Below are 26,657 nucleotides of genomic sequence, written 5' to 3'. Positions count from 1 at the left end.
TGTGTGAGATAAAGAGACCTCCTAGATGAGTCTTTGACTCCATGAGGTCTTGTTTAATAATAATAATAATAATAATTTATTCTCCATGCAAAAAAAATCTGCTTCTTATTTATTTGATCACACCCTCCTCATATAGCTTCCAGGGATGAACCTTGTTCTCTTCCCCCTCTCCCACCATTCGATGAAAAATCTCAACATTAATTGGATAAGAACCCCTTACCACCCCCTCTCCACCAGACTCTGTAAATTAGATGACCTCAATCTTTTCTTATACTCAATCCAGAGACCAGAAACCACCTCAGTCAATTGCCTCTGGACCCTTTCTAAATCATCCTTTTTTTGAAAAAAAGGTGACCAACTATGTATGCACAGTATCTCACATGTGGCCTAATCAAGGCCTCAGAATCTCCTTACGTCTAAAATTCAGCGTCCCCCTCATAATTGCCAGAATTCTTTACATTGTTCTCACAGTTGGCAAAGCGTCCTATAAATTTTAGATCCCTATCCACCATTACATCCAAATCTTATTTCTTCCACTTCCTTCAATACATGCTGCACCAAGAATATACTCTACATCCCATCTGTTTTCTGAATTTCAAAACTTTACAACACTAAATTGGCAACTCAACTTCTGTGCCTATCCACTAAATCTATTCAACTCCTCTTGTAAAACCACAAGATCTGCTCTACTTCTCACAGTTGGTTCCAACTTTGCATCATCTCAAACAACTGACTATCCCTATTCAAATTTCCTCCAATATCATTAATATACAGATTAAAAAGAAATGGCTCTAAAACAGACCCTTGAGGCACACCTCTAGTCACTTTCCTCTTCTAGGATATTGCTTCCCCATATACAAACTTACTGATATCCATCAGAGAGCCAATCTCTAATCTAATATTTGATCCCATTCATTCTAGTTTAACACCTTATTACGTGGCAATCTGTCAAAAGCCTTTGCAAAAATCTAAGGCTACTACTATGTATCCATCTCCTTTGTCCAATGCACCTGTCACTTTATAGTAAGGAGTAAGCAGATTACTAAAACATGACCTTCCTTTAAAGACTTCTTGCTGTCCATCAAAGAGAACACCACTCTTGTGAACCCAACTGTAGATCCTGTTTCTCACTGATCTCTCCAACTTTAACTACAACACCTGACACAGTCTATAAATGAACTATATATTTTAACTAGAGTTCTACCACCTCCCTTATGAAGCAGTGTAATCTTTCCTTCCTTCCACTAGTTTGGAACTTGACCCAATACAAGATTCATAATAAACAGGCATGCCAAGGCAAATGTCAACTTCCTGGCACATTCATAAATAATTCAAAAATGGTGATATAAAGTCCCACAGCCTTATTAACATAAATTTTTCTCAATTCCACTTGTACACTCATTTTCTCTCCTTCCATTGCTCTCAAGCTCCAAATCACATTCACAAGGATGCAATACCATTATGACCTGCTCATTTATATCTCAACTATAATCCTCTCCAGCAGTTATCCTTTTACCAATGTCATCCTTCCATAATCATTTTTTTAATGCTACATATTAATAGAACTCCTTAGGGTTTTTTTTTTTTTTTTTTTGCTTCATTACCAACTGCTGCTTATGCTGCACTTTTGCTACTCTTGCCAACCAAATCATCTTCCTTTCCTGTTGTTTGTACTCCTCGTGGAACACTGATTATTACCAATATGCTGCCTCCATGACTTCTGTATAGCATGCTTAATCTCTTTGTTTGTCCATTTCATACCTACTTGATTAAACTTTCTGATCCTTGAAATATATTTAGACGGTCTACTACATAATTCTTAAATCACACACACACACACAAGCAGCATTGATCTCCTTTCCACACAACTCCTCATCCCATGGAACAGCTGCAAGCTGTCTCTTGAGGTTTCATAATCACCAGTCTTGTAGCTTTACATATATCCTACCCTCACAGAAGTCATCGCATGGCTGGCAACCACCCAGGTAAGCATTTCATGGTCATTCTCACCAACTGAAGAGAGATTTGGCACCTCATATATAATGACATTCTCTGATGAGATAATTAGCTTCAAGACCCTCAAATCCTTGCATACCCTCTGTTATATACTGCCTGAGGTAGTTGTCTGAAACTCAAGAAATTCGTTTTCCTTAATTCTGTGTAAATGTGTTGTCAACTGTGAAGTTTGTGGAGGAGATATGGTCTAGGGATATTTTTCATGAAGTGGTCTGGGTCCCCTAGTTCCAGTGATGGGAAATCTTAATGCCACCTATAACAACATTCTAGGCAATTTAGGCTTCCAACTTTATGGCAAACAGTTTAGTGAAGGTCCTTTCCTGGATATTGTGTTTATGCAGGAAAGGACCTTCACTAAACTGTTAGTTCAAAGTGAGGTTGCAGGAATGGCTTGATGATATGGGTGTTGAAGAGCCTGATTGGCTTGCACAGAGCACTGTGCAACCCCATCTAACATCTGCGATTCTTTCTTTTAAGGTTACACGGTGATCAGCATTCGTATTTATAAATTTAGGGACACAAAAACACACGTGTTGAACAGATTATTTTATTAATTACTAATAATATCTGTGGGATGGAAATACTGTAGCAGCATATCAAATTTAGTGGAAAGCCTTCCCAGAAGACTGAGGGCTGTTATAGCAGTAGAGTGGACCAACTACTCAATATTAATGCCTTTCATATTAGAGGGAGTTGGAATGAGCACGAGTCTGGATATTTTTGATCAGATAGTGCATAATATGAAGATTCTATGATACAAGATATAGTTAAAAACCAAGGAGAGCAAAAAAAAAAAAAAAATGTTTAACATGTGACAGAAGATGAAAGATAGGAAGTGACTGTTGATGATACAAGGCTATTATACAATAAAAACTGAAATACAGGTGGAAAAAAATAGGGCAGGCAAAATAAAGTCTGGGGAGGGGGGAGACAACAAAATTCAAGATTTCAAGCACCCATCACAAACAAGGAAGGCATAATTTAAACGGTAGTATGAAATGTGAAAATAACATCCTCTTTTTTGGAAGAAATACAAATGATTTATAAGATGGCAGATGACCATGATTATCAGAGGATTGAAATGGCTGGCATTTTTAGTCTCTCCTCTTACATGTAGTGAGGATGATAAATAACCCATCATTCAATTAACATAAACAACTCACATGAAATCAAAATATGCAATTTAAACAAATATAAATGATGCATAATACAATATAGCCATCCAGGCTCAATCTTTTACAATATCTAATCAAACTTAGATGGTTTCAAGATCTCAGTTTCATTGATAGTTCATGAAAGGATAACTCAAAAGAAGAAACAAAGTATACACTGATCAGCAAATCGGGTATCGGAAAAGTCAGTTACTATAAATACTATGCTATATTTTCATCACATAAAAACTGTTTATATGTATACCACAAAAAAGAAAGTTCAATAGTGTTACTGTTGCTTAGTTGTCATTTTTGAAATTTCAAAAATGACAAATTTCAGTTTTCCTAAACAGAAATAAATTTCTTTTACAGATCGATACAGTACTCACGTTAAAACAATTATTTCAATTTATAATAATCAGTTTCATTTATTTAAAATAAGGGAATATTAAATCCCGCATTGTTTTAAAACCGAATAAGAAACTCAAAGATTGGAATCAGAGTTTCATGCCGAATATAGTAAACTATAAAGTATCAGCGACCACTAGCCTGAGCTAATGCAAGTGACCCTAGTACATAGCACAATACCGGAGAACTCGTAGCAAATTCGGTAAAGTTCTGATCACTATTCTTAGGCATTTTCCATAATGTAAAAACACATTTCCTAGGAAATGTATACTGTTATTACATTATGGCGGGAGGTCACTACCCAGACCGGTTTCAGCCTTTTTTGAGGCTTCATCAGTGAGTAGCTAGACCACTAGTGGTCGCCGATACTTCACAGTTTACTATATTCAGCATGAAACTCTGATTCCAATCTTTGAGTTTCTTATTCGGTTTTAAAACAATGTGGGATTTAATATCCCCTTAATTTAAATAATGTTTATATTACCAAAATGAAGCTTATTAGCTCTTTATATTTAAATAACTTAATGGTTGCACCTGTTTGGAAACTCGTATAGCATAATATATAAGTTCCTTTCACTATACACTTTGGTATTAATTTGGTCTAGCTACTCACTGATGAAGCCTCAAAAAAGGCTGAAACCGGTCTGGGTAGTGACCTCCCACCATAATGTAATAACAGCATACATTTCCTAGGAAATGTGTTTTTACATTATGGAAAATACCTAAGAATAGTGATCAGAACTTTACCGACTTTACTACAAGTTCTCCGGTATTGTACTACGTACTAGGGCCACTTGCATTAGCTCACGCTAGTGGTCGCCAATACTTTATAGTTTACTATATTCGGCATGAAACTCTGATTCCAATCTCTGAGTTTCTTATTCGGTTTTAAAACAATGTGGGATTTAATATCCCCTTAATTTAAATAATGTTTACATCGCCGAAATGAAGCTTATTAGCTCTTTATATTTAAGTAGTTTCATTTATTATTGAAAAATTATAAATTGATGCAATTTTCTTGGAAACAAAGGATTTGATTATTTGAAGTGCATATGTTTTACATAAATATGCATTTGGGGGAGGGGTACTCACCTATTTCAGCCTGTAGATATTTCAGATAATTTATTTTCAAAACCCTACACTAGAGAACTGTTACAAATGTAAACTCAATTGGGAAGCATGCTAATACATTTTAGTACAAAATAGTAGTAAAATTATAGCTACTTCAAAAATGCAACACATCTAAACTAGAGTATATGCATTTTCAAATGTGTAGTGATTTCTTCTTTGTACTATAAGAAAGCACCAAATAATAAGAAAAATTTCATATTATCTTTTTCATTGAGATTTAGAACAAAATGTTATTTGTCGTTTTTTTCAAAAGAAAGTGCATATGATTATTTTCTAGCTATTTTTGCCAACTAAACTTTGGAAATTATAAGAATGACATTAACTTAACTGTAGCAATGTTGCAACCTTTATGACCTCTTGACTTGAAGAGTGAACTGTTTTACCTGGAATTTTCTCTAGAGGGCACTGCTAACACAAAGATGGATGCAACAAGTGACACCAGCTGTTAAAAAAAGATAAGTATTAGTAGCAAGGGAAGATATTGTGTTTATTTCGTGACAATACTGCTTTTTAAGTTTGCGCTATTCAAATTGACGACTTTTTTTTTGGTATGTTGAAGTATTTAGTTAGGATTTTATGATCTCAGTATTGTCTCCACATGAATTACAGTGGTATCTCGCTAATCCAAACCTCTTCAGTATGAACCCTCCAGTAATCCGAACTGCAGTTTGAAAGAAAAAAACTTTTATTTATTACATGTTATTACTTTGTGTACTATTCTTTTTATTTAATAATTATTATTTATTTTATTATTACAGTATAACTACGGTGATACACAAAAAGAGGAAATTCAAAACGTGCATAATTTGGTTAAAAATATAAATCCAGATATTGAATTTTCACAAACAGATGTTAAGGAATGGATTACTTCCAGTGGTTAGCAGGGGTGTTAGAGCTGGGTTCTTTACTTTTAGAGTGGTAAATGAGTGGAATAAGCTGCCAGAGTCTGTTGTGGGTGCTATGACGGTGAGCGAGTTCAAGGCAAGGTTTGATAGATACAGTGAGAATGTCGTATAGTTGTGTGGACATGATGTTTAGGGCCTCCCTCGATGAGTCTAAGGACTCCCTGGAGTCGCCCAAAATAATATAATAATAATATAATAATAATTACAGGCAGAACCGAAAGTGAATTCGAAATCAAATCAGATGCTGAGATTATAAATATAATGCTACAGAATGAATTAGAAGACAATGATGACGATAAAGAACTCTAAGAAAAAAAAGTAAAACATGATGGGCTAAGTAGAATGGCATGCCATTCCACAAGATTTTATTGCTAATGCAGCTCCGAGAAGAAGCATTCGAAAGAAGTTTAGCTTCCAAGAAGCAAAAGAAAATCAGTGATTTTTTTACAAAGAAATAATAATAATAAAAAAACTTTTTTTTGTGTGTGTTATTTTATGAAACTTTTTTTTTTTGTGTTGTGTACAAGTGATATTTTTTACCCAAATTAAGTTATGTGTTAAAATATGCAATTTTATTAAATCAGAATCCTCAACAATACATACTAATTTTTTTTTACTAAAATAAACTTGTGTACTGTATTATTTTTTAAGTTTTACATTACAATACAGTAGCTTTTTTTTCTATCAGTTACTTCGTTTATTTACAGAATTAAATTGATGTACCATTAGAATCTGATTATTTTTGTCTTAAACACTAGTTATTGTTGTCTCTTGGGGGAAAATTCTCTAATACGAACTTTTCGCTAATCCGAACAAGCACGGTTTTTATTAGTTCGGATTAGCAAGATACCACTGTTTATTCAACATGGCAGCTGCCAGTTTCAGTACTAGCCCCAGCCCCCCTCCACCATTCAAAGATGTTATTCATAATCTAAATGATGATTTTGTAGCTTGCTATGCATGCATTACATTTAAGAATGTGGCAGGTGCAAAATGGGAATGTGTATGTGTGCATGAAATGCAGTCAGTGGACAACACCGGACAACTCGTAGCAAAGGTGTCCTTTGCTACGAGTTGTCCGGTGTTGTACTACCTTACCCCAGTCCTGAAGACAGGTGCAAACTTTGTTTGCTCACACTTGGATAAAGGATTAAACTACGTTTATTAACTGAACATAAGGATCGAGAGTTCTGGATTTGGATTTATTCTAACAGAGATAGAAATTGAAGGATATAGCATATATTTTGGGAGGATAGGGAAGGTAAACATGGTGATGGAGTTTACTCATGATAAGAGATGAACTGTGTGCTCTCAGAGTGGAGAATCTCAGTGGAAATAACACTAATAGCTTTCAGGGTATATGGTATGAGAAGGTTGTTTATAGGACAAGATATTTATTGAGATGTTGCTACAGACCAGGGAATATAGATGGTGATGAGTAGGAAATGTTAGGGCAAATTAGTTTGGCAAGCAGAAAGTGCATGATCATTATGAGGGACTTCAACTATCATGATATAAACTGGGCAAAGAAGACAATACAGTAATAAGGGAACTGAATATTTGGATTTCTTGAAGGACTGTCTGAGGCAGCATGTGGTGGAGGAACATAAGGATCGAGAGTTCTAGATTTGGTCATAGCATCACAGATGGCATATTTAGCCCCCGTTGGTGAGGTGAACATATAGTGCTAACTTGGAGGGTAAATAGGTATGGGAGGGTATCAAAAAAGTAGGAAGTTATATGGAATTAAGAAAGGTGACTATCATAGACTTAGAAACCAGCATGCAGCAGTACAATGGATGAAAGAATTTAAAGGAAGATGTTAAAAAAAATTGTTGACAGCATGACAGACTGTAAACCTCAAGTGAAGAAGATAAAGCAATTTGAATTCAAAGATGACAAAAGGAATAAAAGGAAAACTGGAGAGGTTCAGTCCAGGGACCAATGGAAGGAATATAAAGAGTGGTAAAGAGCAGCTGCATGAGGAATATAAGGTTCAGGCTAGGAAAGCAACTAGTATGGTAAGGAGAGATAAATTAAAATATAACAAGACTGACATTGTAATCTAAGAATCCCAAAGAGTTTTTTTGCGATGTGGCAAGTAGGAGAAAAAATTATAGTGGAATGATTATCTTGCCGGGGAAAGATGGGAATTCGGTGACCAACACAGATCATGGTCTAGCTATTTAATTATCACTTTATTAGTGGTATCACATGGTACTACGAGGGTGGTCTGAAAAGTTCTCTGCCTCGACCATAGATGGCAACACAAGATTTTTTTTTTTTCTAAGTTGGCACATCTGTCATAAGCATCCATGTGAAATTGCAAGTCATTCTATCAAGTAGTTTGTTTTATATAGCTGTCTGAAGCAAAAAGTGTTGTCTGTATTCCTTGAAATGGATAAAATTGAGTATCTTGCTGTTATAAAACTCTTTGTAAAAGAAGGTTTAATGCCAAAAGAAATTCATTCAAAGTTTATAAAAGTTTATGGGCACTCTTCTCCTTCATTTTCGACAATTAAGAAAAGCTGCCAAGTTTAAACGTGGCCGTATCAGCCTATTGAAGATGATCCATGTGAAGGATATCCAAAAATTGTAACAACACCAGAAATAATTCAAGTGCACAACATGGTATTGGATGACCCGCGAGTCAAAGTGTGTGAAATTTCCGAGACTGTAGGTATTTCAAAAGAACGTGTAGGACACATATGGGCAACCCCCGGCCTGCAGGCCAGATCTGGCCCTGTACTTCTTTTGATCAAGTCCAAATCTATTTCAGCAAAGTTTGTCTGATTCGTGGTGGGAGAAAACATGGTGTGTTCTACTAACTCACATTAAGCTAACGTCATATGATTTGCGCAAAACACACTATGTTTTCTCCAATCAAGGTCTCTTTCTCACTTTGACTAGCGGCATGTGTAAACGTGTTACAACGCGTCAGTTCTGTACTTGCGTTGGTGTTGTGCTTCGTTCAGTGTCCGTGTTGATGTGTTCTGTTTGTGCCTGTGTTGATGTCGTGTTCTGTTTGGTGCCTGCAGTGTAAAAGACAGTTTTGTTTGACAGTTCTGAATATAGCTTATAAATTTGGGACAATGTCAAGGGTTATTGCAAAAAAAAAAAAAAAGTAGATGAAGAGAATCGTCAATTTCAAGACAACTGGACGGAGAATTATTTTATTCTGAATAAAGGTTTGCCTGTATGTTTGCTGTACAACAAATCCGTATCCGTCAACAAAGAATACAACTTGAAGAGACCCTTTACTTCGAGACATACGGATCACCCAAAAATTGATAGACAACTATGAAAAGATGAAATACAGAAGTCTAAGAACTTGGATACCCAGCAGCAAATGTTCAACAAGCAAAGAATGCAGCACCACAGCATTGTAAAAACCAGCTTTGTGGTAACCGAAAAAATCGCTAAGCATTCTAAGTCATTTGGTGAAGGAGAATTTATCAAAAAATGTCTGCTGGATGTTGCAAGTATAATATGTCCTGAAAAGAAAAAAGACTTCAAGAATATTCATTTGTCGAGACGTACTGTTGTCCATTGGATAGAAATTATGGCTGATGATATCAAAAAAAGTTTAAAAGAGAAGATTGCTAGATTGGAAGCATTTTCAACTACTTTGGATGACAGCACCGATGCCTCTGATACAGCACAACTAGCAATATTTATTCGAGGAGTAGATGCGGATTTCAACATCACAGAAGAATCATTGACGCTTCGGCCGTTAAAAGGAACAACTACTGGTGAAGATATATTTGAAATAGTCAACACAGTCTTCGAGAGATTTGGGCTTAAATGGAGTTCACTATCTGTCTGGCATATACACTGATGGAGCCCCTGCAATGGTTGGTGCACAGAAGGGATTTATTGGAATAGTTCATGAAAGAGCAATACAACTACAGATTCATCCAGAAAATTTAACAAATTTTCACTGCATTATCCACCAACAAAATCTCGGTGCAAAATCGATTAAATTCACAAATGTTATGGAAGTTGTAGTAGCCAGTATTAACTTTATTAAGTCACGTGCACTTAATCACCGCCAATTTAAGGAGTATTTGGCAGACCTATTTTCGGATTATGAAGATGTGTCTTATTATTGTGAAGTGAGGTGGTTGAGTAAAGATAAAATGTTAAAACGATTTTATGATCTGAGACAAGTTGCAGATTTTATGGACATAAAAGGAAACACAATTAACCAAGTAAAAGATGATGAGTGGGTGTGTGATTTAGCATTCCTTGTAGATGTCACTGGATACCTAAACGAACTGAATCTTAAATTGCAAAAACAAGGACAATTGGTTCATGAACTGCATGGACATGTCAAAGCTTTTTGTAATAAACTAAGATTGTTTGAAAGTCAGATAAGAGCTAAAAATTGTTATCATTTTCCTACTCTAGCAACTCAAAAATATCCCTTATAATTGTTATGGAGATGAACTGAAGGCACTAATAGAGCAATTTGATACAAGGCTTGCAAACTTCAAAAACAAAGCCTCCACATTCGCTATATTTGCTTGTCTGATGGATGCTGATGTAAATATGCCAGAAAACTTACAGATGGAAATTATTGAGCTTCAGGTGGATTTAGTGCTAAAATCACAATTTAACAACATTGCTTTGACGGATTTTTATAAATTTTATTTGATGGAAGAAAAATATACAAATATTTATGCGCCTTTTCAAGAAAAATCATTTGTCTTTTCGGCAGCACATGTGTGAACAGTTTTTTCGAGGATGAAATACAATAAATCAAAAATTCGGACAAGAGTAACGGACGAAAACCTCAAAAATTCTATGCGATTATCCTTAAGTAATATTAACGTCAATATTGATAGTCTCGTAGTTGAAGTACAAGGCCAATCTTCACATTAAATTGTTATGTCGATCGTTCATTATATTATAAAATTTATGTAAGCTTTATACCAAATTTGAAATTATTAGGAGGAGCCTGTGTAGCTCAGTGGATGTGGCGTTTGCACACCATCGCGCTAGGCCGCACGAAGGAAGTCTTGGTTTCGAGTCTAGTCGGCGACTAGAGGAAATTTTTCTAAGCCTTTTTTCGACCGGTTCCCGAGTTAGTCTATCTCTGGCACGGGCAAGCAGGTTTTTCCTCCCGGAAACTCGGGTTTTTCGTCTTGTAAACTCAAGAAAATCGACCGTAGAACCCACATTATTTCAGACATTAAAATATATTGTGTTAGGGTTAGAGACCACGAGATGGCGGCACATTTGAGCCGTCTCTCTTCACTGCGTACCGCTTAATTAGTGATAGCCTTGGGCCATCTGTCTCTGATTGGGTACCAGTGGAGATTGAACTGCCCACTCAGTCTCCAAAAAAAAGTTAGATAGGGCTAAATGGCCTCGCCTACTCCCGTATATACGGGAATAAAAAGGCGTTAGCTGATTTTTTTATACCAAAGCATTATATTATAAATAAATGAAATATGAAGTAGCAACTTGTTTTAATTCATTTAATATTAATTTATGTTCTTTAATAATTTGGTCCGGCCCTTGACTCGGAGACAATGATAATTTGGCCCCCGAACTAGGAAAGGTTGCCCATGTGTGTGGTGTAGGATATATTTTGCACGAATAATTGCAAATGAAAAAGCTCTGCGCAAGATGATTGATGTGCTTGCTCACAGCAGATCAAAAATGTACTCACATGAAGATCTCTGAACAGTGCTTGGAGCATTTTAACAAGAATAAAACTGATTTTGTGCATTGATTTATTATGGATGAGACTTGGATTCACCATTACACACCAGAATCTAAACAGCAGTCAAAACAATGGACAGAAGCCAGTTGTTCAGTGCCAAAGAAGACAAAGTCGGTTCCATAAGCAGGAAAGGTCATGACATTGGTGTTTTGGGATGCTAAAAGGCATTTTGTTTATTAATTATCTTGAAAAGGGTAAAACAATAACAGGGGAATATTATTCCCATCTTTTAACAAAACTAGATGAAAAAATTTGTGAGAAAAGACTCAGTTTGCAGAAGAAAAAAATCAACTTTCATCAGAACAATGCACCTGCCCATGGCAATGGGAAAATTAAGGGATCTGCACTATGAATTATTGGAACATCCACCCTATTTGCCAGATTTGGCTCCGACTTCTATCTCTTCCCAAAACTAAAACTCTTCCTTGCTGGCCAGCATTTTTCTTCAAATCAAGAGGTGATTGCAGCTGTAGAGGGGTATTTTGCAGATCTTACTGAGAACCAGTACAGGGACGGGACAATGGTGTTGGAGCATTGCTGGAATAAATGTATTAGTCTTAAGGGAGATTATGTTGAAAAATAAATTTGAAATTATGAATCAGTTTTTTCATTGTTAGGATGAGAACTTTTCAGACCACCCTCGTACAGGCTTTTATTCCTAGAAGGATAATGGGTGGTGAAGTGCTAGAAGTGAATGAAGAAGATGTATTCTGAATACTTAGTAAGCTAAATGTCAATAAGGCAGTGAGACTAGATGAAATATCCCCACATTTTAAGGGAATATGTTATGGAACTGACTGTTCCGATAACTTGGCTATTTAATGAAAGTCTTATGATGGGGACAGGTTACTAGAGAGTGGAAAGATGGCACCACTGCATAAAGGTGGTGGTAGAATGGAGGTATTAACCTATAGGCCTGTTTGTATTTCTTCTGTAGTCGTTAAGATTTTGGAGAAATTTGTAAGATCTCATACACAATTGGGAAGATGAGGGTAATATTTATGCAGGCCAGCATGAACTTGTTAAAGAGTGCTGTTTTAGTAATCTGGTTACCTTTTACAATAGAATAAAAAGAGCAGTGGATGAAAATCAGGTATACACTCTTTTTTTTTTTTTGGATTATTCCAAGGCCTTTGACAGGGTGCCATGACAGGTTTAATTTTTGAGTCACATCATATGGGTTTGGATATGAGGTTAGTGGAGTGGATTGGTAATTGGCTCTATGACAGATATCAAAGTTGTATATGGGAGAGTAGTATCAGGTTGTAAGAAGGTTACAAGTGGAGTTCCACAGGGTTCGTCCTGGGACCATTGCCATTCAATCTAAATTGAGATGTTCAGTTGTTTGCAGATGTGAAGCTTGGGAGGGTTATTAGTAATAGTGCTGATGTTTTGGCTCTTCAAGAGGATTTGAACAAGCTCAAAATGTGGTCAAACGGCATGGGATGTCAACTTAATGCAACTAAATGTAGAGTTTTAAAATTTGGGATCCACAAATGGGATGCGTCATACTCATATGATGGAGTTATTTATACTGGAAGTGGAGGAAGCAAGGGATTTGGGATGATTATAGATAATGATTTAAAGTTCTGATTGCATATAGCAAAGGTTGTAAACACACCCCAGAGATGTACGGCAAGGATGCCAGAGGACAAGGGATAGTTGGACGTGCTATGAAGTAGCAGCGAAAAAAAAAGACAAGTTTGTTATTTATTCGAGTTTTTACTTTAAATTATGAAAAACCTAAGCTAGACAGAACATATAGTCTGTGGGTAGTGTAGTTGGGGAATTTGTACTTTAATATAATATATTGCAGTTTGTAGAATTCTTTGTGCAGTGTTTAAATAATTTCAGCAACTGCAACTTAGTTTGCCAATGGCTTATTACCAAGTTCACCACCATTTAAGGACTACATTTTGAACGGCATACCACAGAATTTTGTGGTATCTGGTGCTTGCAGTATATAAGCATCCCAGAAATTAGACATCTGGCAGGTGAGAGATGAGAGAGTGGATGTATTTGTTAAATGTAGAAAATGGGAAAAACTGATTTAGAAATCAGAATAATGGACCTTGGTAGCATTATTATTATTCCGTGACACCTCCAAGGAGTAGGGAGTGTAGCAGGTTTGAAACTTCGTGAAGTTCTAGAAGATGGTATTGATTGGGATGATGAATGTTAAGTAAGAGTAGATAGCTTGCAGGGAGAGAGAGATGTGCTGAAAGACTAAGTGGAATAAGTGGAATATATCAGGAAAGAGGTGAGAAGCATGAAAGATGAGATTAGGTGACTGGAAACAATGAATGCAAAGCAAATCAATGAGTGAGAGAGAGATTTATGGGAATGACAGAAGGTAGGAGAATAGGAGAACTAGTGAAAGAGAGAATGAGAGTAAGGCAAAACAGTGCAGAATCAAGGATGAAGAGATGACAAAATGGCAGGTAAGTGGGGAAGAAAGAAAGTGTTAGAGAGAGAGAGAGAGAGAGAGAGATGCAGCTGAGCAAGGAAGAAACAGGATGGTAAGAGGTGTGATGTATGGAGAGTATGATCCATAGTGTAAAAGACAGAATGCCAGAGAAGAGCTTGCCTAGAGGAGTGACATAATGTGACTATGGCAATTAAGCAAGGTAAAAGGGTGGATGAGATGATTGTAATGATGAAAATGAATGACTTGAAAGGTAGTGTGAAAGGGAGTGGCAAGAGATCTAAGGATCATGCTCGAGGTTATATGAAAGAAGACAAGGAGAGAGAAGATAGTATGTTGTACAGGTATGATAATGCAGAGCTGCAGAGAAGAGCATCAATAATGAATAGTATAATAGCCAAAATGTGTCAAAAGACACATTCTGGATTACGTGGATGCTTGGAGGGCATTTTGAGGATAGGACAGAAAGGAACTGTAAGCAAGAGACAGCTTGCATTTGAATGAGGAAGGGCATAGGCATATGGAGAGAATGTTGTTCTTTATACAAGTCAGTGTGTCAATGCAGGAAAACTAGAATGATCGGAGTGTATGGTAGCAGGTGGCCTCTTGTGGAAATAGTCGCTTAGGAGAAGGGGGAATATATCATGTAATGCTGAATCCAGTAGAGGCTGAAGGGGATATAATGGTAATTTCTATAATGGTAAGTATAGAAACAGACAATGCCTGATTCTTTATACTAATACCAAAAGTATCTGGAATAAAGGAGATGAATTGGTAGAACTAATAGCATCAGCCTACCCAAAGATTATTGGAATCTCTGAAACATGGTTGACAGAAGATGACATATTGACATGAATAGAAGTAGCAGAGTATAGCATTTTTTGACAAGATAGGAAGGGCAAACGTGGTAGTGAAGTACTGCTTATGACAAATGCTGAGTTATGTCCTCTCAGAGTGGAGGATTTGGAGGGCAATGGCACTAATGGTTTTGAAAGCATATGGTGCGAGATGAGGTAGAGATGGGCAGAACAGGATATTTAGTGGGGTGTTGCTATAAGCCGGAGGGGGGGTGAATAGTAGTAGATATGTAGGCAGCTGATCTTGGAGAGTGCAAAAATGGGTGTAAAGTGGATGACAATATCAAATCGGAACTGCAGGTAAAAATGTTATGGGATATTTTAACTACAGCAGTATAAACTGAGAAGAGGAAACTGCATGTAGTAATAATAGAAAAGGAATGGAATTTCTGGAATTCTTAAGGAACAAATGTCTTAGGTAAGCTGTAATAGAAGGAACATGAGGTTCAAAAGTTTTAGATTTGGTCACAGCATTAGAAAATCTGATTGTAACAGAGATGGCATCTTTGCCCCTAGTTGGAGAGAATGACCATGTGGTTTTGACTTGGAAGATGAACAGACATGCAAGAGTATCAAAGAGAAAGGAATGTATATGGAATTATAAGGTGGGTGATTATAAGGCTTAGATATCAACTTGGAGCAATTCCATGGATGGAGGAATTGGAAGGGCAAGATATCAGTTATTGGGAACTTGTGAAGGAATATTTATTAGCAGCAAGTTGTATACCCCTAGTGAAGAAGAACACAATTTGGTGTAAAGTTGATGACAATATCAAATCAGAACTGCAGGTAAAAAAAGAGATAATGGATGAGATAAGGAGTGAGAGGTGGACAGCAGATGCACGAAGAATATAAGACTCGAGCCAGGAGAGCAACTAGTATGATAAGGAAGGCAAAACTGGAATATGAGAAGGAATCGCAAAGGACGTTGTGGAGTTGTTCAATGAACAACTTATTACTATTACTACTACTATTATTACGGGAAACTCCAGGGAGTCATTAGACTCATCGAGGGAGGCCCCAAATCATATTCATCACAACTATTCGACATTCATACAGTATCTATCATATTCATCACAACTATTCGACATTCATACAGTATCTATCATACCTCGTCTTAAACTCATTCACTGTCACAGCATCCACCACAGACTCAGGGAGCACATTCCACTGATTCACTACTCTAAAAGTAAAGAACCTGGCTCTAACACCTTTACTAACCACACTTTTGCCCAGTTTATATTGGATGTCCCCTAGTCCTCCCACAACCAGCCCTGTTCTCAAAAATATCTTCTGAATTAATTTTATAGAAACCCTTCAGTAATTTGAATGTCTCAATCATATCTCCCCTCCTCCACCTATCAACCAATTTTTGCAACCCACAAATCCTCAACCTGTTCTCATAAGGTTCATTCCACAGACCTGCTATCATCTTGGTCACTCGCCTCTGGATCCTCTCAACCTCCTCCCCATCAAGAAGAAACTTAGGTAACCAAATCTGGGCACAGTAGTCGAGATGGGGTCTTATCAAGGCTCGATACAGAGGAACAATAACCTGCTTGTCAACGTATTCTTCAGCAACCAAGTGATTTGATGAGCTGATTTGGCCACTTTTGCAATGTGTCCCCTAAATTTCAATTCCTTATCCACCAACACTTCTAAATCTCGTGCCTCAATTTCCTGGAGCACGGTTCCACCAATGCAGTAAACTGCTGACAATCTTTTCACCCCAAAATGCATAACCTTACATTTTGCCACATTAAATTGACATCCATTCTCCTTAGCCCAGACCTCCAATCTATCCAAATCATCCTGAAAAATTTTGACATCATCTGCATTCACCATTGCCCTACCCAAATTCGCATCATCCGCAAACAAATGAACTGTTCCTCTCAGATCCTTTCCTATATCATTTATGAAAAAATTAAACAGCAGTGGTCCAAGAACAGATCCTTGTGGCACACCACTAGTCACAGGCCGTCTTGTGGACTCTACTCCTGAATAAACCACTCTCTGATATCTCTCCGTCAACCACCCTCCTATCCATCTCACCAACCCTATGTCCATCCCCATATGCTGCAATTTACTGATTAGAATTCCATGTGGTATCCTGTCAAAGGCCTTAGCAAGGTCCAGTAGAATCACTGTAAACCCATTACCCTTATCCAGTTCAGCCGTCACTGTGTTATAATACGTGAGCAAGTTACTGAGGCATGACCTACCCTTCACAAAACCATGCTGTCCCCGATACAGTATCCCATTTTCTTCTATCCAATCTTGTATTTTCCTCTTGGCTATTTTCTCTAAGACCTTGATAATGATTCCTGTTATGCTGATTGGCCGGTAATTTTCAACAGCAGCCTTGGAACCACCTTTGTGCAGCGGAACTATTTACCCCTCTTTCCACCCCCTTGGGACTCACCCAGTCCTGAGGCTCAAATTAAACAAAATGGTCAAGGGCACTGACAATTCTTTAGCCGCTTCATGTACGACATGAGCTGGTATACCATCCAATCCCACAGATGTATTGACATTGAGGTTCTGTAATAGACTAGTTACCTTTACTTCATTCATCACAATTCCAGTATAAGCTGTTGGTTCTTCCATTCCTGCAAAGTCACCACCTGGATGATATACTCTTGCAAAGTGCTCGCTCAGTAATTCTACAATATCGACTGATTCGGTTACCTCCCTACCCTCAGCATTTTTTAAGATCATTCTACCATGAGCATTTTTCCTTTTACTTGCAACACATTGAAAAAACTGTTTGGGATTCTCTTTAGCATGCGTGGCCAATTTCCTTTGGTAATCTGCTTTTGCTTTTCTTACCACCTTTGTTACCATCCTGGCCTGAGCTTTATACTGTTCCTGCGCCTGATGGTCCCCCTTCTTAAATTCCCTCCACAATTGTTTCTTTTTTTGCAGCTCAAGCTTAATAGTGTTATTCATCCATTTAACCCCTACTTGATTTATTATTCAGACTCTTGGTATACAGTCAACCTCCTGCAAACAGTTCTTAACCACCTCCCATGCACTATCAACATCCAGCCCTTGCAGTTTTACATGCCATGGCATTGAGCCAAGCACACACCTAAGCTTGTCATACTTACCAGCCCGGTAATTCTACATGTACCCTGTCTTAATTGTAAATTCGACTCCTTTAGCACCTCCCAAGTCATGACCTTATGGTCACTCTCACCAATTGGTGGCAACATGGTCATGTTCGTTACAGCCACATTCTCAGTTGCAATTACTAGGTCCAGCACTCTCTGCCCCCTGGTATTTTCCACTACATGTTGCCATAGGTAGTTGTCCCTTAATAACTGCATAAAATCCAATTCCTTCCTCCCATGTGCCCTCTCCTCTTTCCAGTCAATGTTACCATAATTGAAATCACCCATAATAATTACCCTCCTTCCACTCATTTCTTCTATTTGCTTATGCATACTATCTCCACCATCTATTCCATCACCTGGTCTATAGCAGCACCCAATTGCATATTTTATTCTGCTAGATTCTATCTCACACCAAACAGCCTCAAATGTGCTTTTTTCCCCATCCTGCAGTTCAACTTCTATACTCCTTGGCTGAAGCTCATCAGCTATCATCAATAACACTTCTCCCCCCTTTTTATTCACCCTGTCACTCCTGAACACACTATACTCGTCGCATTCAATCCCACTAGCTTTATCATCTTCTGTCAGCCATGCTTCACTAATACCAACAACCTGTGGCCTGGAAGTGCCAACCATGGCCAAAAACTCTTCTTGTTCCTAATACTCCTGGCATTAGTGTACATGAATCGCAGAGGCCCATTTGTCCCATCCCTACTTTGATGCCTTATACTAACTATCCCATTCTGATTTGTTGTCTGTCGTACTCGCTCGGGCATAATATAATTCATACACTTAACTGCCTCCCTAAAGTCTGCATATCTACTCCCCCCCCCTCTTAATAAATCTAGTTTCCCTGAGTCTGTACATCCACTTCCACATCATTCATCAACACTTTTTTAAGTCTCCGTACACCAACTCCATTCAAATGGAACCCATCCATCTTATATAAGTCCTTTCACCCATCGAACTCATTCCACACATCCACAAATTCCACACCACTCTCCATGCATAACTCACGCATAAAGTCATTGGCAATTATGGCCCTCCTTCTGAACACTTCGCTGTCATACCGCGGTAAGATACTTGCCATCCTAACTCTCTCACTCTTCTCTTTTGCTACCTCAAATAACTCCCTCACATCCTCTATCATTTCCATTTTGTCCTCTTTCAAATCATTCGTTCCTGCCACGATTATCATCTATTTCACCCTCTGTTTTTGCAGTCGAATAGATTCGCTGACGTCCTTTATGTTCGCACCCAGCTGGTACGACTTCGTTAAACTCTCAATTATTACACCTCTTAATAGCGAATCCCCATACAGCACTCGCTCCTTCATTTTATTGACGTTTACGAACATTCTATTATTTGCCGTCACAGACTTCTACCGGTTATTTGTCGGTACGTTCAACACACATTTTTCCATACGCTCCAGTTGTCTTTTAGCTCTGTGTATCGCACCGTTCAAACAGGCAATTTCGCTACTCGCATTTATCTCGCCATTTTCATTATCGATCAAATCATCCATTCTTATTCTTTCTGTATTTCTACCTTCATTTACACTTTCAGCGACGCTCTCACACCTATCTGGTACTACCAAGCAATTCTCTAGCACACCACCATTTTCTACATTCTAACTATCGTCAACGATATCACTCTCGACACACGAAACACGCTTGAAATCCTCATTCTCTTTACACTTTCTGCACATATTAACTCCACTATCACTTTCTAACCAGACTCCCACCGCTCTTCGCAAGGCATACATCTCACAGACAGCACATTGCATAAATTCGTTTACATCAAAACTCTTAAACAAACATGGTGACCTGGCCGCCATTTTTTTCTTTATCGGTGCCATGTGTACGCTATCTTATCTTAAAAATAATAATTAAATAACAGAAAACACTCAAAAATTTCACAGACACACCAAGAAACAAAAAGCAAACAATACTTCTTAAAATTCTAGTAAAATATCTAATGTTAACACAAAATACTACTAATCTTTTCAGGAGCTCTCGACAAGCCGACGATCTAATCAGTGCGACACCAAGCGACCAAACTTATTGAGGTGTTTTCATCCTGGAGAAATAAGTTTTAATACTAGAGGGGAGGTTTGAGGTTCAGAATTGCAAGAAGAGCATTTCAAATACTGAGTACTCTGGACATCAATAAAGCAATGGGACTAGATGGGATTTTGCCATGGGTTGTGAGAGAATATGCTAAAGAACTGACAGCTCTGATGACCTGGATTTTCAATGAGTCTGGCAATGGGAAAGATGCCCATAGCTAAGAGGGCAAGATAGTGTTGCATAAAGGTAGTAGTAGACTCAAGTGTCAAACTATAGACCAGTTTGTATTTCAGTATTGTTAAGATTTTGGAGAAATTAGTGAGGAATCATTTACAGCATTGGGTAGATGAGGGAAAGGCATATTTTACCATTTTTATTTAGATTTTACAAAGACATTTGACAGGTACCACATGATAAACTGATATTTAAGTTGCAGCACATGGGTTTAGATATCAAGTTAGTAAACTGGATTCAGAATTGGATACAAGTGGGGTCCCACAGGGACCAGTACTGTTTAACCTTTATATCAATGACATCGTCAATGGATTGCAAGGGAATATTTAGTTGTTTGAAGATTCACAGCTGGGAAGGGTTATTAGTAATAGGGCAGATGTGGTAGCCTTGCAAGAGGATTTGAATAAACTGGATGGATGGGTGGTCCAGGTTGTCACTCCACTGTATAAAGTGGAGTGACAACCTGGTCTATAGTGCTCAAATTTGGTCCCCAGGATTTGAAAGGGATAAATGAACTGTGGAGTGCAGAGGCATATAAAAATTATATCAGGACTGTACAATGTTAGTTATGAGGATATGCTGAAAGAATGTGGACTGCAGAGTTTGGTAGGTAGGAGAGGCAATAGGATTAAGACAAACTGTTGAGGACATTGCAGGCCTTTGAGATGTGGTGCTATAGGAGAGCACTGAAGATTTCTTGGAATGAGAAAAAAAAATTAATGAAGAGGTATTGAAGTTAATGGGAACCAAAAGAGCACTAATGAAAGATATTATAAAGTGCTAGGTGGCAGGACATATATTAAGAGGATCAGCAAGGAAAACATCTCTTGAAATGGAGAGAAAATTAGAGGGAAGATTTCCAGGTACACCAATGTCTTCAGGGTTGATGTAAAGAAATGAATGGATAACAAGAGCTATTATGATAATCAAAAGAATGGCAGAGAAATGGGCACACTGGTGATTAGAGAAGCTAATTTAGAGGAAGAAGAAACTGTTGAGAGGTAGTTACAGGGTTGACACTGGGGAGTTCTTTCATTTAGCAGAACAGGGCCATCCTTGGAAATTAAGAAAGGAAGTTGTGAGCAAGAGGGTAAGGAGTGGTTTCTTTGCATTGAGGGTGGATGAACTGTGGAATGCATTGTCTGATAGAGTGGTGAGAGTACTGACAGTCAATGGGTTCAAGGAGTGGTAAGATACTGTTTTCTAGTCAAGACTTCAATTGCAAGTCTTGTGACTCCATGGAGACCTGAATCATAATCATAATAATGTTGAGGAGAACATTGATCATGAGAGATAAGTGTGCTGGTCCCATGTATAAAGCTTTGATCAGGCCACATCTGGATTTCTGTGCTGAGATATGGTGAATTTGTTATCTGTCTCTGCACCTGCTTCAAGTAGCCTTGAAGCAGGTGCAGAGACAGATAACAAAAATAATATCAGGACTGTACACTTTGATTATGAAGGCATGCAGATTGCAGTTTGGTGGATAGAAGATAAAGGAGGGAGGAAAGATAAGATAGAGACATTTAAGCTATTGAATGTCTATTGTGTTAACGTAGAGGAGATTTTGTGTAGTAGAATGAGGAGCTATCCCTGGGAGTAGTAAAAGGGAGTGGTGAAAAAAAATGGTAAGAAGTAAATTTTTTGCATGGAGAATGATTGGAGTATGGAATGTATTGCCTGAGAGGGTGGTGAACACTGTGAACACAGTATGTGTTCTATGCAGACTGTGAACACAGTCTATCACTTAGTGATACTCACTAGTGTTGACTTCTTGTGACTCCATGGGGAGTCAGGAAAATAATATATTCATGTTGGAATGTGTTACTGAAAATATTGTGGAAATTATTTTCATGCTAATTTACAAAGCTTGTGTTAAATTATTTTAAAGTATTCTGAAAAAAGAAAAAAAAAGATGCTATCAAGCAACATTTATTGAAATAAATACAGTTTGAACATTACTTTGCTTTTTTCTTGCTCTTTCCATAATATGGAAATATGTATACCATGTCATTATGCTTACAGATTTAGATACAACTTTGTGAACAACTCAATCTACTTTTCTGAAATAGAAATTATGATAAATTGCATTACATTCTTATTTTGAGGTAATTTAAAAAAAAAAAAAAAAAAAAAAAAAAAAAAAAAATCAGCTAATGCCTTTTTATTCCCGTATACGGGGAGCAGGCGAGGCCATTTAGCCCCATCTAACTTTTGGAGACTAAAGGAGCAGTTCAATCTCCACTGGTACCCATCAGAGATAGATGGCCCAAGGCTATCACTAATTAAGCGGTACACAGTGAAGAGAGACGGCTCAAATGTGTCGCCATCTCGTGGTCCCTAACCCTAACACAATATATTTAATGTCTGAAATAATGTGGGTTCTACGGTCGATTTTCTTGAGTTTACGGGACGAAAAACCCGAGTTTCTGGAAGGAAAAACCCGCTTGCCCGTGCCAGAGATCGACTAACTTGGGAACCGATCGAAAAAAGGCTTAGAAAAATTTCCTCTAGTCACCGACTAGACTCTAAACCAAGTCTTTCTTCGTGCAGCCAAGCACCGTGGTATGCAAACGCCACATCCACTGAGCTACACAGGCACACTTTTACACACAGGTAATTTTTAAAATATCAATTTATATTTCATAATATTTCAAGTGAACTCTAATTGAAAAATGAAACCGATTGTTATTGCTGTTGTTTGTAGAATGCTCTTTTCATTAGGAGTGGGGGACCTCCCATCGATGAGTCTCACTAGACTGCGTTTCTTAGGAAGGACCTCCCTTGATGAGCTTTTGACTCCATGGAGGCCTGAATAATAATTAATAGTAATTCAGTTTCTCAACTATTGTAAAATATATAGTGAAATTAGCTGTGACGTGTGCTACATGGAATTAATTTAAATATATACATTTTGAAATATTTCAATCACAGCCTCCCCCCCCACACATACTTGCCAAGACCACTTACAGTCTTTCTTCTTCTGTAGCTTCTCCCACTTAAGTGGGGTCACTGTTGATAATGAGTCTCCTCCACACCTTCCTGTCTTGGGCTGTCACCACATCCAAGTTCTTCATCCTCAAGTCCTCTTCTACCAGCTCCCTCCATCTCTTCTTTGGCCGCCCGCGCTTCCACCTTCCTTGCACATCCATCTGCATGACCCTTCTTCCCACATATTCGTCCTCCCTCCTCATCACATGACCAAACCATCTCAACCTTGCCTCCTGTATTTTCGCTCCTAAGTTCGTAACTTTCACTGTTCCCCTGACATAGTAATTTCTCAGACGATCCTTTCTGGTCAAACCGCACATCCACCTAAGCATTCTCATCTCTGCTACTTCCATCCTGCTGATGTTACTTTTCCTCAGGGCCACAGTTTCTATAGCATACATCATAGCTGGCCTCACTACTGTCCTATAGATTTTGCCTTTCAGATTGATCGGCACCCTCTTATCGCATAACACTCCAGCCATCTCCCTCCAGTTCCTCCAACCTGCTTGTATCCTGCATCCCACTTCATTCTCAGCTCCTCCATCTTCTTCCACTGTTGAACTTAAGTATCTAAAGTCTCTCACCTTCCTGATGACATTTCCTTCCAGTTCTGTCTCCTGTCCGCCGCCCACTGTGCAACACATATACTCCGTCTTACTTCTGCTCAGTCTCATACCTCTCTCTTCCAGTGCTTTTCTCTATCTTTCCAGTTTAGTTCCCACTTCTCCTCTTGAATCTGCACACAGCAAGATGTCATTTGCATACAACATTGTCCAAGGCACATCTTCTCTCACCTCCTCTGTTACTACCTCCATCACAATATTAAACAGAAACAGACGTAATGCTAACCCTTGATGCAAGCCAACTGTTACTTGAAAACTTTCTGTCTATCCCAGACAGGTCCGAACACTTGTCTTCACATTTCTGTACATTTCCCGCAACAACCTGACATACCTTTTTCCCTTCTTTTCCCTCAGACACCTCCAGACTTCTTGCCTTGGCACTCTATTGTATGCTTTCTCCAGATCAATAAATGCCAGATGTAGCTCCCTTTGTTTCTCTCGATACTTTTCCATCATCTGCCGTAACCCAAAGATAGCATCTGTTGTTGATCTACCAGGCATGAAGCCAAATTGTTCCTTTGCAATCTCTACCTCCTTCCTCAATCTACCATTAAAAACCCTTTCTAGGATTTTCATTGTGTGGGACATCAACTTTATTCCTCTGTAATTTTTACAGTCTTGTGCATCCCCTTTACCCTTGTAGATGGGGGACAAGAGTACTCTCCCTCCATTCCTCAGGTATATTTTCCTGTTGGCAAACTTTCATGAATAGGTCCCACAGCAGGTCAATTCCCTCTTCCCCCAGTGCCTTCCATGCCTCCACTGGAATTCTGTCGGGGCCCACCGATTTTCCTTCCTCATCCTCTTCATGGCCTCCGTCACTTCCACACTACTGATGTTCTGCACCATTCCCTCAGAAGGCTGCTCATCTCCTCTGTGAGTCCTTGCATTTTCCTCATTCAAAAGTCCCTCAAAGTATATTTTCCATCTGTTTCTTATGTCAACATCCCTCCATAATACTCTTCCTTCAGCGTCTTTGATCTGCCTCACATGTAAGATGTCCTTTGCTGCTTTATTTCTATATTTCGCTAGTTAGTAAATTTTTCTCTGTCCTTCCTTTGTTTCTAATTGATCATACAGATCTTGATATGCCATGGCCTTCGCCTGTGCCACAACTCTCTTGGCTTCTTGCTTTCTCTCTCTGCCCTCTTCTACTCTTGACTCATCCCACTTCTGCTTTGCCTTCCTCTTAACTGTCACTGCCACTTGTACATTATTATTCCACCACCAACCCTCCTTCTGCTCTCTAATCTTTCCAGATGTCTCACCAAGCACCTTGATTGCACAGCTCAGGATTAATTTTGAATTATGTTTCCACCAATCTTGTACACTTTCCAGTCCATCCGAAATCCTCTCTAACACTCTCTCTCCCTAAAACGATTCCTCACACTCTCCTCTTTTAAGTGAAACCACTTAATTGTCTTCATCCCATGGCATCCAGAGGTTCTTATTTTTGATCTTATTTTAAAGTCTGCGCACAGCAGTCGGTGTTGCTGTGCTACTTGATCTGTTGGAATTACTTTACAATTTGTCACAACCTTAAGATGTTTTCTTCTAGTCAAAATGTAGTCAATTTGTGAACTGTTGTTACCACTCCTAAATGTTATCAAATGGTCTTCCCTCTTGTAGAAAAATGAGCTCACAATTGCCAGATCAAACGCTACTGCAAAGTCCACAACCCTCTCTCCTTCCTGGTTCATCATTCCCACTCCGTGGCCACCATGCACCCTTTCACAGTCTCTATTCTGTCATCCTATGTGTCCGTTCAAGTCTCCTCCAACAATCACCATCTCATTTTCTTCCAATTCCCTCATTTCTTCATCTAACACGTTCCAGAACTCATCTTTCTCCTCTGCTGTACAACCAACTTGCGGGGCATATACACATAATACGACCACCTGCTCTTCTCCAAGACTCACTTTCATTCGCATGATCCTGTCGTTCCTTCTACCCACTTCCAGTACTTCACCCTTCATTCTGCCACACACCACAATTCCTACACCATTTCTTCCCTCGTTATTCACTACAGAGTAGAACAATTTATATCCATCTCCCAGTTCCTTTGCCTTTCCCCCCTTCCACCTTGTCTCCTGCATACATAAAATGTCCAACTTCCTCTTCCCCTTCCAATCATGCTTCCAACATTCAGTGTTCCCACTTGCAACATCCTCTCCACCTGCTGGGCTCGTTTCTTTAACCGCACCCACCCTTGATGCGGTAGCCTTCGTCCACTTCTCACAGCTGTAGGGCGATGTGGCTGCGCGTCGCCTAAGGGGTACGCCCTAGCCCTTATATGATTTTCTCTTTGACTCATATCATAGTTTGAGCTGGCATTGAAGTTTTCCGACCGGATGCCCATCCTGACATCAACCCTCGCATTTATCCGGGATTGGGACCGGCACCTATTGAGGCTAGCTTGCCTCCTTCGGTGGCTGCATAAGACGAAATGACTTAGCAAGATAGGAAAGACTCACCCCTAGCCCTCGAATACGCTAATAGCATCAGGGCGAAAGAGCAAGGAGAGGAGAAAGAAGCAAAGAAAGAAGAGGAGGGACCAGCCTACAGAATAATATAACAGATATATATTACATGAAGTAAGGCATGGCCCAGCATCTGGTACCTCGGGTTTGCCATGCCCGTACTCACTACTAAAGTGAGCCCTTGAAGTTACCAAGACCACTTACAGTAACTCAATTATAAATATCCCCTATCATTTCATACTTTTCAGTGTATTTGACATTTCAGAAACAAAATCAATAACTTCACTTTACCTGTTAAGAAATGAAATAATTTCATTTCTTGACAGGTTTTTGCTATTTGGTTATTCCAACTATTATTACTACCTTTACTTTCTGGGTCCTAGTATTCAGTTTGTTTAGAGAATAGCGATCAGCTAAAATTATTGTATGTTTTTCAAATAGATGACTGATTCTAACTATGCTTTTTTCAATATTACTTAAAAGAAAATTGTGATGTAGAGTATTTCACCTGTTCAAAAAC

At 38.5% G+C, this 26,657-nt stretch overlaps 1 protein-coding gene across 4 annotated transcripts in view; it reads right to left on the bottom strand.

Annotated features, from left to right (window-relative positions):
- The window catches only part of LOC150095626 (lysophospholipase D GDPD1-like), a 144,451-nt gene that overhangs the window by 109,887 nt on the left and 7,907 nt on the right, over window positions 1–26,657 (bottom strand). Inside the window, exon 2 of one of the 4 annotated variants that reach the window (XM_090409983.1) lies at window positions 5,030–5,148. The exons of 1 other annotated variant lie outside the window; for it this stretch is intronic. The gene's annotated coding sequence lies outside the window, so the exon portion shown is untranslated. Of the gene's footprint in view, window positions 1–5,029; window positions 5,149–26,657 lie in introns of those variants that run through there. 2 more of the 4 variants (XM_090409982.1, XM_090409985.1) reach the window with 2 other exon arrangements.

The sequence above is a fragment of the Typopeltis vanoorti genome, chromosome 20, assembly GCF_054136105.1.
Source record: "Typopeltis vanoorti isolate ZY-2024b chromosome 20, IOZ_Tvanoo_1.0, whole genome shotgun sequence".
NCBI classification, from domain to species: Eukaryota; Metazoa; Arthropoda; class Arachnida; order Uropygi; family Thelyphonidae; genus Typopeltis; species Typopeltis vanoorti.
Note: the sequence above shows the minus strand (reverse complement) of the source record. Positions and strands in the feature narration are given on the sequence as shown.